Below are 16,351 nucleotides of genomic sequence, written 5' to 3'. Positions count from 1 at the left end.
ACTTTAAATGTACCTCCTTGGGTATAATACAGGCAATGACAAACCGGTTATATATAAAAACTTAACATTTTTATTGAAAATATTACAAGTATATTAAAAAAGTTTTTAAGAACATATCCACAGGTTAGCCATCCAAGATAGTGTCTTTTCTGGCCTTAGGATCCGTCTATTGGTCCATGCAATGTTTGCATTTTGATATGCACTATATTACCAAAAGAATTGGCACATGCTGCTTCAGGCGAGATTAGGCTTCAAACTCCTCAATCGCATCTCAGGTGCTGTCTCTAGTCATCTCCACCAAAACAATTGTACCAGAAACATGAATTCCACACACTCCAAGATACAAAATAATCTTCTTTTATTAAAATATCCAGCAGGAACAAGTTGTAGTCTGACGTGTTTCCTGTTAGGGACAGCTTTTTAGAAAGTGCTGTGCCTAGCATTAAACTTGTTGGAATAGAAATTTTTCCTGCTGGCTATTTTATTAAATGAGAATTATTTTGCATCTTATGCTCTGTGGCATTCATGTTACCGGGTCACTTTAAGACCCCCTTCATATGAAGGGTCAGATCAGGTCCTCCTGACAGTTTCTGGGGCGGATTTAATCGGAACCCTTCATTCACCCTTATGAACCAGTGGGTGCCTACCTCCAATCTGATGTGGTCTGCTAAAATAAAATGAAAGGGGATCCATATAGGTGGATCGGATCAAAGGGCAGTTGAGTGTAAATGGTCAGGTTGAGTCAGTTTATACCTGAGCACCCATAGAGTAAAACAGGCTCTGTCTGTGTCTGTTGTACATAAACTGAGTGGACGTAGACCTGTCATCCACCAACTTTGCTCTGATCAGCAGGAGATCAGCAGATAGAACCCCTGCTGATCTAAATGGAGCCAGACAGTTGTGAACGGGCCCTAATTGTTGCTGCATGGTCACTTACAACAAAAAAAAGATCAGTTCTGTAAAGAAGATCATCTATACCAGTCTCTTTCGTTCAGGGTGCAGAGACAACCTGGGATGCCTTCAGGTTTCTTCAGGGGTGCCCCTGGCAAAATGCCGAAACATTGTATACAAGCCAGCAGGTGGATCAAGCCTGCCTTTTAGTTACACAAAGTCACAGGTTTTCATTGTGCACCATTACAACCTTTTGTCAGGGCTGGGCTATTTTTTTTTACAAGCAGCTATTTTCATTCAGTGCACAAAGGCTGCACAGCAATTGGGTAATTAGCCACTCATTTCTACAGTGATTCATCTGGTTACCATTACCTGCCTCCTTAGTCCAGCCTACAGCCAACCCCTTTTGGCTATTTAAACAGCTTTGCTCATTTGCTTCATGCCCTTGCATGGTCTATGAACTCCAGCGTGTTCCTGCATGACTTGGCCTGGCTGACTTCTCTTCTGATACCTGTTTCTGTTTTTGCGCTTTACTACACTGACTGCTGGCTTCCTGACCCCGATTCCTCTTATTATCTGCTCTGGCATCCAAACCCTGGCTTTAGTTTTTGACTATGTTCCCAAACTGTGTCATATTTTGCATTTTTATTAAAGTCTCAGCCTGGTCTATGGTTCCTGACACCTTCTAGCTGCCAACAACCAATGATGTCATCAGTTGATAATCAGAACATCAGGCTCCTACACAGCATCCTTTTTTGTCCCTCCCCTACCTGTCTAGTCAGCACTGGGGTCACATTAGAAGAGTGACGGAAAGAAGCTGAGGGAGAAGAGAAAGATTGGAATACTAATCAGTGCCAGTGTGCAGAGGTGTATTTACTTTGGAAGAATAAATCACCTCTGATGTTGGGTGTCCAACATGGGTGAATGTTGCTGGATTATGTTAAACTATTAGTTTAGCTTTTTGCATTTTAAAATCGGTTGCTTTGAGATTGTACATAATTTTAAAGGGTGCCTTGACTGAAAAAAAAGGTTGAGAAACACTGATCTAGCAGCCTATATTGTAAAATGCCCCTATTTCTCTTCTCTCCGGCCAGTGCAGATATATGACCCCTCTTGGTGGGTCGAGTACAGTTGCAGCCAGTCCATAAGTGGCGCAGGGGCACCGCCACCTCCTAGTTTGCATGCGTGAGGCGCCGGACGAATGCCTTTCTATTATGTCTTTTTTTTCAAGCCTGAGGCTCTAATTGGCTTGAAAAAGGTTGAGCACTGATCCCTGAGCTCTCCCACTTGTGATATTAGTGAATCAATGTTTGCTATCAGTTTCTGGCTTTTCCTTCTGGCCAATCAGGACAGGAGGCTGATCTAAAGAAGACCAAGTTGGCCAGGAGAAGCGGGGGCAGCTGTGGTGCTTTGACCGCTTGAGGGGTGAGTGTGGACCTGGAGGGGGTTTGTTTGCCGCCCCCCCCCAAAAAAATGTTTAGCACCAGCCACCACTGGTTGGGTACCATGTCCCCCTGCTGCACACAGTGGTTTCTCCTGCTGGGTTGTATAGTACATTCTTTATTGATGTATAAACAAGCAGAGAGAAATACAAGGTGTGTGTGTGTGTGTGTGTGGGGGGGGGGGGGGGGGGGATTGGAAGGGAGGTACCTGAAAGGTTGAAATTCCTCTTGAAGTTTAAATGGCTGGGCTTTTTTTCATTAAGTGACGCTGTGGTGGGTGGCAGGGTCGCTTTAATGCAGGGATAGAAGATTTACAAACCACTCAAACTAACATTCAAAGCTAATGAAATGGAATATGTGTTCTTTCTGTTTATGCGTTTGATTATCCAACAGTCTAATGGCTCTTACAAACACATTATTTATGAGGCTCATGTGTAAAAGATTATCAAGATCACATATTCCTGCTGTTACCATGATCAATACACTTAGATACTAGAATGTGTTCATAACAGTTACAGTGTTTCCAATCAGAAGGCTGCATTTCAGCGTGAGAGTGCATGGCATTTTTCATCCATGGCAAATGCCACCTAATTTTTTTTCCTTATCATTTATATCTTTTTTCCATTACATATCCTGTCTACAATTAAATAATAACTCCAGGCATATCAATAAAGCGCCAATACATTCAAGAAAGGTACTCTAGTCTAACACCGCAGAAAATACCACTAGCTGTGCCCAGGAGGAGAGGTCAGTCAGCAGGTCAGTGGCAGAGGTCCCATGGGCAAGCTGCAGTCCCACCAGAGGGTCCTGAAAGCAGCTCAGAGGAAGGGGAGCTGGTGGTGGATTCCTTGGAGACAGCGGGGATGTCAGCATCAGTGGCTGGTGGGGCTTCTCGTCCAGTGCAGCCTGGTAAGAGGATGTAATCAGGGGAAAAGGCCCCGGAGAACTGTTTGGACTTGTTTTGCTACTTAGAGGACATTAGTGAGGCTCACAGGGTGTATGGGGGGCCTGGCATGGCTCCGCTATGATGAACAATTTCGTCAATCAAAGGCCAATCCTCCCTCCATTTGTTGAGACCACAAAGATATCAGTCTTTGGATGAAGTTGATGACTTCTTCCAGGGCTACGGGTCAGTTTTTTCCAAGGGTGGCTTCCTCCTCTGGAACGCTTGCCCCTAGAAGGAAGGGGTTTTGCTGGCAGCTTAATGAGGGGACATGTCAGTTTCTAAGCACAGGGTGCAACGGTGCCCATCCCCTCATCTGCTGTTTTAAACAAGGAAAGGGTAGAGCCGGTGATGCCGGTCGAAAAAGGGAAGATGCCAGTGATGCTGAAAAAGATGCTCCCTTTCCTAAGTAGATAGAGCGGCGGCTGGTCTTTTGGAGGCGGGGATTAAGGAGGGTTTTCGCATCCCGAGTGTGATGCAAGAGGTTCCTCCCGTCTCCGGGAATTTGCGCTCGGCATTTCTGCCGAGTGTAAATGTGGTGTCAGCCAAGCTGTTTAAAGAAGTTGCTTTGGGTCGTATGGCGGCCTGTTTCCTGTCCCACCTTTACCGGGGCTAGTGGTATCCCCATTGGATTTTGTTCCGAAAGGGGAGCCTGGGCAGTTTTGGATGATTCACCATCTTTCTTACCCCAAGGGTTGTTCTGTGGGATGGTATTGACCCGTAGGTTTGTGCGGTTACCTATACTTTATTCAATGCCGTGGTCTCTTTTGCGCTAGGAAGTATGGGAGGGGATCACTCATGGCCAAATCCGATGCTGAATCGGCCCTCCGGCTCCTGCCGGTGCATCCCCAAAGTTTCCCTTTGTTATGGTGTTGCTGACAAGGCTCTTATTTTGTAGATTGTTGCCTACCGGTAGGCTGTCCCATCTCCTGTGCCCTGTTTTAGGCCTTTAGTTCATTTCTGGAATAAGCAGTTTAGTGAGGTAGTGTGGGCGAACTTGGTAATCCATTATCAATTCTCGATGATTTCCTGTGCATTGGGCCGCCAGAGTCCAGGTGTTGTGGGATATTGCTAGGGAATGGGATGTTGAAACACCTGGCCAAGGTGTTTGGCATTCCATTGGCGGCTGACAAGACTTAGGCTCGGTTCACACAGGGGCGACTTGTCCAGGCGACTTCGCCGCCTGACAAGTCGTGCTCCGTTCTGTACTATGGAACTGTTCTAATAGGAGCGACTCAAGACGCTCCGACTTAGAAAAAAGGTTCCTGTAATACTTCAGGCGACTTGCATTGACTTCTATACAGAAGTCGTTTTGCAAGTCGCCGCTGATCCTGTACAGGTCGCGGCGCTGCAAGTCGTGCCGCCCCTGTGTGAACCGAGCCTGAAGGCCCGGCCAGGGAACTGTTTTTTCTTAGTATTACCATAGATTCTGTGGCCATAAAATGTAGATTGCCTAATGACTAGTGAGTCAAGCCAGTGGACGGTGGAAAATTAGATTGAAGGAATTGCAACCTTTATTAGGCAAGCTGAATTTTGCCTGAAAATCATCCCCATGGACCGGATCTTCTGTAGGCCGCGACTGTCGGCGGCCACATCAGGCGTCAAGGTCCCTAGTCACCCTGTGCAGCTGTCCAGGGTACAGGCTGATCTTAGGATTTGGGACATGTTTTTGTAATCCTTTAATGGCTATTTGTTGTGGCAATCAGGACTGGTTAGCAACGCAGATTTGGTCCTTTTCACAGACGTGGCGGGGTCGGTAGGTTATGGCGCATATTTTCAGGGATGATGGAGTGCAGAGCCATGGCCTTTGGCTTGGTGGGAGGCTGGGTTTCTGAAGAACTTGGTTCTGTTGGAGCTTTTTCCCATATTCTGTCAGTGGCGCTTTGGGGTGAGACCTTTAGGAACAAGAAAGTGCGTTTCAATTGTGATAATATGGGGTGGTGTCGGCGAGTAATAGACATGTGCAGACTAGAATATTTCGTTTCGTTTTTTCGTTTTCGTCCGTAAATTTTATTTATTTAGTTACTCCCGAAATTCGTTTTTATTTATTTAGTTTTTCGTGCAAAAATTGCATTCGTCCGAAAATCCACATGAATTACGGTCGAATCTGTCTTGGAAGGCTTATGGTATCTGTCGAATGGATAAAGAAGATTCGATGGAGCTGCTAAACTATATAGCCTATAGGCGGAGCATTCGATTGCCGAAATGTACGATTGCAGTGTCGTATAGTTGCGACGATCCCGTCGAATATTATTATAAACGTGCAACGATCCCGTCGAATATTATTATAAACGTGCAACGATCCCGTCGAATATTATTATAAACGTGCAACGATCCCGTCGAATATTATCATTTTTTTTTTATTTACTTCCCCCACCCAATTCCAGTATCGTTTCTCTCTGTCGATTCTGTTCTCTCTATGTCGAATATTTACTCTCTGTCGAAGCTTTTCTATATAATAGGACTAATAGAGGTAAATGAAACTTAGGCACATTCGACCACAGGTTCAGTAGACATATGGAGTCACGTCGAATCTCCTATTCTATATCGAACGGTCACTTCGAATCTCCTATTCTATATCGAACTGTTGTAACAACGAAAACGAAAAAAAGCATTTATTTATGTCGGATCTTTCGTTTTTCGGAATCTGCACTTTCGTTATCGTTTGTCAAAACGAAAACGAAAATACCTGAAATTCGGACGAAAATGCATTCGGACGAAAACGAATGCACATGTCTAGCGAGTAACAGCATATCGGCCGCTTCGCCTCCAGTAGTTAGGCTGTTACATTATTTAGTGTTAAGTTGTTTGTGGATTAATATTTTTATTTATGCTGTGCATATCCCAGGGTCTACCAACAAACAGCAGTGCTCTGTCTCGTTTCCAGTGGGGCAATTTCTGTGCTCTAGCATGAGGCGGAGCAGGTGGGGGTGTCCTGTCTGCAGCAGTTTTGGAAAATTGCATTGGAGTCACCGCTGGACTTCTTCGAAATTCCCTCAGTGCTGGAACATGGGCGTCTTATTCCAAGGTTTGGCAAGATTGGTTCTCTTTACTGGAAGAGGTAGGTGGGGTAACTGATGGGGCGGATATGTCATCCCTGGTGTTGTCTGCAGCAACCTTACAAGAGGTGTCTCGGGTTTTGAGATGGGCAGACTTTTGGTAGCCCTGGCATTTCTCTTTAAGCTGTCGGGGTATGCAGATTTCACTAAGTCCTTTGTGGTCCGCCAGGAGCTTAAGGGTTACCGTAGGGGTAGTCCCAACAGGGATTCTAGGTGCCGGTTTGTTTTTCGGTGCTGGGTTTGGTTCTTGCAAATCAAGAAGGAGTTTGTTCCTCATGCTTTGAGAGGGTTCTGTTTGGAGTGGCCTTTCTGTTGGCCTTCTTTGGAGCTTTTCGGATCAGCAAATTGGTTAGCTCTTCAAAGAAGTTGCTGGGGGGGCCTTATGTTGGGGAATGTGCAGTGCTCTGACTCGTCGGTCAAGATATGGATCAGGTGATCCAAGATGAATCAGTTGGGAACAGGAGTACAGGAAAATGCTTATTGGCAGGGGGATTAGTTCTTGGGGATTATGTGGCGCATTATTTTCAGAGAAGAAACAGGAAGTATGAGAGCGGAATCGCCACTGCCTGTGGAAGGAGACATTGCATGAGAGGACATCACAGCAAGGTAGGTACACACAGGCTGGACAGAGGGACAAAGGCTAGACAGAGGGACACAGGCTGGACAGAGGGACACAGGGGGGACACAGGTTTGACACAGGCTGGACAGAGGGACACAGGCTGGACACAGGCTGGACAGAGTGGCACAGGCTGAACAGAGGGACACAGGCTGAACAGAGGGACACAGGCTGGACAGAGGGACACAGAGGGGACACAGGTTGGACACAGGCTGGACAGAGGGACACAGGCTGGACACAGGCTGGACAGAGGGACACAGGCTGGACAGAGGGGCACAGGCTGGACAGAGGGACACAGGCTGGACACAGGCTGGACAGAGGGACACAGGCTGGACACAGGGACACAGGCTGGACACAGGGACACAAGCTGGACACAGGCTGGACAGCGGGACACAGACTGAACACAGGGACACAGACTGGCTGCATTTGGTGGGACATAGGCTGGACACAGGCTGGACACAGGGACACAGGCGGGACACAGGCGGGACACAGGCTGGACAGAGGGGCACAGGTGGGACACAGGCTGGACAGAGGGACACAGGCTGGGCAGAGGGACACAGGCTGGGCAGAGGGACACAGGCTGGACACAGGCTGGACAGAGGGACACAGGCCGGACACAGTTTGGACAGAGTGACACAGGCTGGACACAGGGACACAGGCTGGACACAGGGACACAGGCTGGCTGCATTTGGTGGGACACAGGCTGGACACAGGGACACAGGCTGGACAGAGGGACACAGGCTGGACAGTTGGACACAGGCTGGACACGGGCTGGACAGAGGGACACAGGCTGGACACAGGGACACAGACTGGACAGAGAGACACAGGTTGGACACAGGCTGGACAGAGGGACACAGGCTGGACACGGACACAGGTAAACAGGGTGGACAGAGGGACACAGGCAGGACAAAGGCTGGACACATGGTGGGCAGAGAGACACAGGCTGGACAGAGGGAAACAGGCTGGACAGATGGAAAACACAGGCTGGACACAGGGACACAGGCTGGGAACAGGGACACAGGCCGGACAGAGGGACACAGGCTGGACACAGGCTGGCTGCATTTGATCTGACACTGGACACAGGGACACAGGCTGGCAAGAGGGACACAGGCTGGACAGAGGGACACAGGCTGGCTGCATTTCATGGGACATAGGGACACAGGCTGGCTGCATTTCTGCATTTCATGGGACACAGGCTGGACACAGGGACACAGGCTGGCTGCATTTGGTGGGACACAGGCTGGACACAGGGACACAGGCTGGCTGCATTTCATGGGACACAGGCTGGACACAGGGAAACAGGCTGGCTGCATTTGGTGGGACACAGGTTGGACACAGGGACACAGGCTGGTTGCATTTCATGGGACACAGGCTGGACACGGGGACACAAGCTGGACACAGGGACACAGGTTGGACACAGGCTGGACATAGGGACACAGGCTGGCAGCATTGCATCGGACACAGGCTGGCTGCATTTCATGGGACACAGGCTGGATACAGGCTGGCTGCATTTCGTGGGACACAGGCTGGACACAGGCTGGCTGCATCTCGTGGGACGCAAGCTGGACACAGGGACACAGGCTGGACACAGGCGGGACATATGCTGGACACAGGGACACAGGCTGGAAAGAGGGACACAGGCTGGACCCAGGCTGGCTGCATTTCATGAGACACAGGCTGGACACAGGGACATAGGCTGGACACAGGGACACAGGCTGGCTGAATTTCATGGGACACATGCTGGCTGCAATTCATGGGACAAAGTCTGAACACAGGGACACAGGCTGGCTGCATTTCATGGGACATAGGCTGGACACAGGGATAGAGGCTGGCTGCATTATTTGATGTGACAAAGGCTGGCTGCATTTTGTGGGAAACAGGCTGCACTTTATGTGACACAGACTGCATGTAAGGATGGACTCCCCTGGGGACACCTGATGCCATCTGGTGGCAGGTGACGTGGCTAGTGACACACTCAGGGCTCCCACTGATTCTGCATTACGGTGAGTTGAATGATTTCATTTTATATTACAATGTAATAATAGAAATAATGCGCTTCAATCATCCTGACACCATAACAATCATGGCGCCGGGATGATTGAAGTGCTAACACCAGGTGTCTGGAGTATCTTTATCTGCTGATTGTTAAACTTTCTAGAATACACATATTTCTATTGTTGTGTAGGATCTGGGCCTGCTGTCCCTCCCTCTCCCTCTCCCTCCATCCCTCGTTCATCTCAGACACTAACCACACCACCTTAGAGCCATGCCCAGTAGTTAGCTGAAACCACACCCGTTTTCACCAAGTAGGAGGGGCCAAAAAGGAAGGGAGGGGTCTGGCGCCCCCCATCCTAAAACTTCACCAGCCCCCACTGGGTACTATCAATGCTGGAAGCCAGTCTAGTGCAATAATGTGCAGTTGATGCTGGGTAACATGCCTGCGTGTAAGAGGGACTCCAATTGGCACAGGTGTTGCAAACTGTATATACAAGTTGGCAGAATGGCATGGCTGGGCAAAGTAATGCACCCGTAGGTTACTTTGAATTTCCCGCCGCGCGTGCCTGCTGCGAGCTCCGTGACCATGCCTGCGGGACCTGCGAACTCGATGTCTGTGAGGATACCCGTGATCGTGTCATGGACCTAAAGAAATGGGGAGATGCCGATGTAAACAGAGCATCTCCCCATTCTGCCTAGTGACAGGACACTGATCGTCTGCTCCCTGTCATTGGGCGCAGCGATTAGTGTCGTGTCACTGCTAGCCCATCCCCCAGACAGTTATAAACACGCCGCAGGACACGCTTAACCCCTCCCAGCCCCCTAGCAATTTTATAGCACTGATCGCTGTAATAATGCCATTGATCCCAAAAATGTGTCAAAATTGTCCGATGTGCCCGCCATAATGTCGCAGTCACGATAAAAATCGCTGATCACCACCATTACTAGTAAAAAAAAAAATAATAAAAATGCCATAAATCTATCCTCTATTTTGTAGACGCTATAACTTTTGCGCAAACCAATCAATAAACGATTATTGCGATTTTTTTTTACCAAAAATATGTCAAAGAATACTTATTGGCCTAAACTGAGGGAAAAAAATGTTTTTTTTATATATTTTTTGGGGATATTTATTATAGCAAAAAGTAAAAAATAATGTGTTTTTTTTTTCAAAATTGTTACTCTTTTTGTGTTTATAGCGCAAAAAATAAAAACCGCAGAGGTAATCAAATACCACCAAAAGAAATCTCTATTTGTGAGAAACAAAGGATGTCAATTTTGTTTGGATACAACATTGCACGACCGCGCAATTGTCAGTTAAAGCGACGCAGTGCTGAATCGCAAAAAGTGCTCTGGTCAGGAAGGGGGTAAATCCTTCCGGGGGCTGAAGTGGTTAAAGGAGAATTCTACAAAAAAAAAAAAAACCTTTGTTAAACACACAAGTCTGTCTTTTTTTAACCACTAATATTCTTCTTTAAAGGAATTTTAGTTTTTAATTCCTTTTGACATTTACAAATGCAGCAACTTAGAAATTGGATAAAATGTTTAGCACCCGGAAACACTTTCTGAAAGATAAAAAGTGCATTTTATATACAACTATATGCAGAGGATCAGACCAAAATGAGGGAAAAATGAGGAGGAAAGAGGGACAGAGAGACAGAGTTCCAAATCAGGGACAGTGCCTCAAAATTAGGGACAGTTGGGAGCTCTGCAAGAATGTCCACATACAGATGTATTTCATGCACTTTTTACTGTATCTTTTCCATGACATATCACATTGACAGATTAGCAGATTCCACAGTGCAGGACACCACCACCAGAGTTGGGACCACTTCCCCATGTATACAACAGTCCCTTGAAAAAGTATTCTTACCCCATGAAATTTTCCACATTTTGTCATATTACAACCAAAAACGTAAATGTATTTTACTGTGATCATCCAACACAAAGTGGCACATAATTATGAAGTGAAAGAAAATGATAAATGGTTTTCAAATTTTTTTTTACAAATAAATATCTGAAAAGTGTGGGGTGCATTTGTATTCAGCCCTCCTGAGTGACATTTTTGCCCATTGTTCGTTGCAAAATAGCTCAAGCTGTCAGATTGGATGGAGAGCGTCTGTGAACAGCAATTTTCAAGTCTTGCCACAGATTCTCAATTGGATTTAGGTCTGGACTTTGACTGGGCCATTCTACCACATGAATAAGCTTTATTATAAACCATTCCATTGTAGCTCTGGCTTTATGTTTAGGGTTATTGTCCTACTGGACGGTGAACCTCCGCACCAATCTCAAGTCTTTTGCTAGCTCTAACAGGTTTTCTTCTAAGATTGCCTTGTATTGGGCTCCATCCATCTTCCCATTAACTCTGACCAGCTTCCCTGTCCCTGCTGAAGAAAAGCCTCCCCACAAAATGATGTTGTCACCACCATGTTACACGGTGGGGATGGTGTGTTCAGGATGATGTCCAGTGTTAGTTTTGCTTTTATGTGAAAAAGTTCAATTTTGGTCTCATCTCACCAGAGCACCTTCCATATGTTTGCTATGTCCCCCACATGGCTTCTCATAAAATGCAAATGGGACTACTTATGGCTTTCTTTCAACAATGGCTTTCTTCTTGCCACTCTTCCATAAAGGCCAGATTTGTGGAGGGCACGACTAATAGCTGTCCTGTGGACAGATTCTCCCACCTGAGCTGTGGATCTCTGAAGCTCCTCCAGAGCTACCATGGGCCTCTTGGCTGCTTCTCTGATTAATGCTCTCCTTGCCCGGCCTGTCAGTTTAGGCGGACGGCCGTGTCTTGGTAGGATTTCATTTGAGCCATACTCGTTCCATTTTCAGATGATGGATTTAACAGTGCTCCGTGAGATGTTCAAAGCTTGGGATATTTGTTATAACCTAACCCTGCTTTTAACTTCTCCAAAATGTCATCCCTGACCTGTCTGGTGTGTTCCTTGGCCTTCCTGATGCTGTTTGGTCACTAAGGTTCTCTAACAAACCTCTGTGTCAGGGCTGGCTTAGCCCTTCCTTCTCTGGGCTGGCTGCTCAGCTGTCGGCTAATTGCCAGCTCTCATCTCTCTCCAGAGTTACCAGCAGTTCCTGATCCTGCTCGTCTGACCTGCCTACTTAAAGCTGTCCAGCTCACTTCATCTCTGCCTTCGCCTTGGTCACATCACAAGAAACCATCTCCTTCTCCGGTTATGTTTAAAGACTGGCTTGCTGATATCCCTTCTGGCTCCTTATCCTGCTTGCTGTTGCTCCACTTGGATCCCTGACTTCTGGACTGGCTGACTACCTGATCTGGTTATTGAACTCTGGCCTGGCTGACTACTTGATCCGGGTTCTGGACTGTGGCTATGCTTTGACTACGCTTTCTCTATTTACCTTTTTATTTTTAATTAATAAACAAGTGTGATTTAATTGTACTTCTGTCTTGGTCTGGTTCATGGTTTCTGACACTCTGAGGGCTTCACAGAACAGCTGTAGTTATACTGAGATTAAATTACACACAGGTGGACTCTATTTACTAATTAGGGGACTTTTGAAGGCAATTGGTTCCACTAGATTTTCGCTAGGGGTATCAGAGTAAAAGGGGCTGAATACAAATGCACGGCACACTTTTCAGATATTTATTTGTAAAAATTTGGAAAACCATTTATCATTTTCCTTCCACTTTACAATTATGTGCCACTTTGTGTTGATCTATCACATAAAATCCCAATAAATACATTTACGTTTTTGGCTGTAACATGACAAAATGTTGAAAATTTCATGGAGTATGAATACTTTTTCAAAGCACTGTAAGTCCACAGCATTTAGCTTCCATCACCAAGTCATCGGAAGGGATTGATCAGAAAATAAATTGATCATTTATTAAAGCGTGTATGACCACTATAAGCCTTTGTACACACGGTCGGAGATTCCGACAGAATGTGTCCGATCGGACCGTTTTGTCAGATAATCCGACTGTGTGTGGTCTCCACCAGACTGTTTCCGTCGGAGTATCCGACAGACCAAGTTTTCCAACTTGTTGGTAAAATTTTCCGACAAAATGCTCCGATCGGACATACTCCGATCATGTGTAGAGAATTCCGATCGGACAAAGTGCCACGCATGCTCAGATCAAATTCCTACACCAAAGCTATTGGCTACTAGCCTGAACGTAGTCCCGTCGTAACAAAATAACGTCATCATGTTCTGAACGATCTGATTTTCTGACAACTTTGTCCGACCGTGTGTATGCAACAGTTTCGGACAAAAGCCGTCGGACAAAATCCAACGGATTTGGTTGTCGGTATGTCCGACCGTGTGTACAAGGGCTAAGAGAGGATTTCCGTCATGCTGGAGAGAATTCCCGTTGGGTTTATAGGACATTGGCCTACAAATGTTGAAAACATAGTTCATTCTGTTTTATTCCCTGACTAATCTCACAGCATACAAGTCTCCATTACAAGCAAAACATAAATTTAAAGTATCCACTGACCTCGATATTTTAAAACTTCATCTTCACCGTGTCTAATGAGTTTTTAAACAGTTCCGTACTGTGTAAGAGCTTCAAAGGTTAATAACTACAAGCAGTGTGAATTATAATGGTACACAATATTAGGAACGCTGTCCACTTAAACAAGTTAATGAAGCCCAACCAAGAGAACTTGTGCAATTCCCACCCCAGGAAATCATGTTTCAGTGTCAGGAGATGTTACGTGTTTTATAAACCTCCTCTGACATAAGGAAGGGACCCCTGCAGGTGTTAGATATCCTCTCTTCAACGTGAAACCGAAAACCGGGGCAGTCTCCTGTGGGTTATAAATGCTTAGAAGTCTCCTAAGTTTTTTGGGCAAAAGGGAAGGAGGAGGGGGATATTTATAATAATCTGCACAGTGTTACTAAAAGGATGTCTTTAGTCAACTGAACTTTCTGAAGCAGCGCTTCTGTATGTGAGCACCATGACACACTATAGCCTGTGCATGAAGGTTTGGTTAACCCAAAATGATGTTTCTTAGTTCATACCAGAAGGTTGGCTTGGATCTTGCATCATGTGGTTTTCATGCTAAGTAAAGAGCAGTAGGTATGTACTACCTCTCACAGAGATCAAAGAACTCCCCCTGACAATGCTTTTCTTTCCAGAAGGTTGGAGCCATTTTTTTTCACACATCATCTACAATCACCCTCTACTTCCTGGCAGGGGTACAGTAGAAGCTAGCTTGCAGATGACACAATCATAGTTAATAATTACGAATAGTGGGTTTAACTAACAAGGTAGTGGTAAAGGTGGTTTAATATTTACCAAGCATTTTAGGTGACAATATGCAATTAATTGCATGTATAAAAAATATGTTTTGGGTTTTTTGTTAAAGTGGAACTTATGGAAGATGTATGGGGTTAATAAGAAAAAAAAAAACATACATACTCAGCTGTAGGCAGGTTCAGGGTCGTCTTTTAAGGCAGGGCAAAAGGGGAAGCTGCCCTGGGCCCTGTCATTGTTGTGGGGCCCAAAGCAGCTACCTCATACTTGCCAACTATCCCAGTTTAAATTCCCTTGTCCCTTGAAGTTTTAGTCCTGTGCTGTGTCCCGATATCTCTGTGTGAAGTGCTGCCACTAATTCTGCCCAGCTCTGCCATATTGTTGTGTACAGATGACTCACCTGCAGAGCCTGTGTTTACTTGTAAATAACCAGCATTCATATGTAATTATCGACGGCATTACTACGTAAATAGCTGCGGCTGGCGGCATTGATATGTAAATAAAGGTGGCATTCATATGTATATCATGCTCCCCTGCAGTAATGAGATGATTTTCTGTAACCTCTAGCAACCAACCAGTGAGCAGTATTACTGTACAGTAATCTCTAGAAACCAATTAACAAGCAGAAATCATTTGCTGTAACCTCTAGCAACTAAACAATGAACCGTAATGTGTGCTGTAACCTCTAGCAACCAGTCATTAAGCAGTAATGATATGCTGTAACCACTGGCAACCAATCGCAATTGCTGCCTGATCTGATACAGACTGATTTTAAATCTAGCTGCTATTTATTGTATGTCTCAGAGCAGGTGGAGAGTGAAATTGCATGGGGGGGGGGCCAAGAAAATGTTTGCCCAGGGTCCAATCAATATTAAAGACGGCAGGTGCCTATTTGGTGAGATACCAAAAGCTAGACAGCTTAGACTACCCAGGTAGGTGAAAGGTTTAGAGGGGATCTGACAGTTTCCTGGGCTTTTAGGGTTCTGCCCTCCACCCTGGTCTGTATAAAATGGGGGAAAGCCGAGCTCAAGGGTCATCATCAGGACCTCATGGGAAGCGAGAGGGCTCAGTTCAAGATGTAGCCCCGAGAACCACTTGTCTATCACCATAAAGGGACTCACCTGCAAGGACTCTACCAAGTATAAATCTCTACCTGCAATGCTATGCCTGGGCAGCCCAAGATAGTTAGTCAGGAGGAATCCATGAATGTTACTTATGTAACTATAATGTTTGCACTATAAGAGCTTCAGTAAAGCATTTAAACTGTTCTAAGCCTGGTCTGAAGCTATTTAAAGGGATGTATGATGGTACACGGTGCATCAGAAGAACAGGATCTGTAAAGCACGCAGGAGGTATAGGAGGAAAGCCAACATTCAAAGGGTTAACTTGGCAGAAGAGTTGGAGACAGAAAGTAGTGGCCACAGGTAACACTGAACTGGTGGGAAGGTATAGCAGCCGGTAAATAAAGTATGGTACCTGGCGTAGGTGACAAGTCCTCAGGTAGGGAGGGAGTCAGTGCTCTGGCTCCCTTCCTAGTGGTCGGTTCCCCTAAAGCAATCGGGATTGAACTCTTAGTACAAAGACCTTATGTCTCTAGACGCATTGTATGGAAGAGAGAATGCGTTAATTAAGTGCATGCATGAGGTTCACCTTTTGTGCATAGCAAGACCTAATTCTGTCACTGGGAGTGAGGTGGCAGATATACACGCTGGACTGGCAGAGAGTGCATAGGCTCAGCAGTGTCCCTCCTAAATGCAACATACATTGAGCAAGGTGTGCAGTAACATGGGGGAGAATACTTCACAGTATATTACACATATGCACACAGTGTATAGCTCATCTCTAAGCTGGGTTTCTGCCTTAGTGTTGAATAACACATGACCACAGTCCCACCTGGTCCTGGGCATTAATGAGCACGTACTCGTGAGGAGAGGTACGCATAGCCAACTGTCCCTGATTTTGAGCAATGTCTCTCTGTCCCTCTTTCTTCCTCATTTGTCCCTCTTTTTGGTCTGATCCATATAGTTGTGTGTGAAATGCACTTTTTATCTTTCAAAAAGTGTTTCCCAGTGCTAAACCCTTCATCCAATTTCTAAATGGCTGCATTTGTACATTTTAAATGCCAATACAAAGGAATAGTAGTGGTAAAAAAGTCCTTGT

The sequence above is a fragment of the Lithobates pipiens genome, unplaced genomic scaffold (assembly GCF_037356315.1).
Source record: "Lithobates pipiens isolate NorthernLeopardFrog02 unplaced genomic scaffold, aLitPip1_a1.2 Scaffold_19, whole genome shotgun sequence".
In the NCBI taxonomy this organism is placed as follows: Eukaryota; Metazoa; Chordata; class Amphibia; order Anura; family Ranidae; genus Lithobates; species Lithobates pipiens.
The sequence above is the reverse complement of the archived record's forward strand: the minus strand, read 5'-3'. Positions refer to the sequence as shown.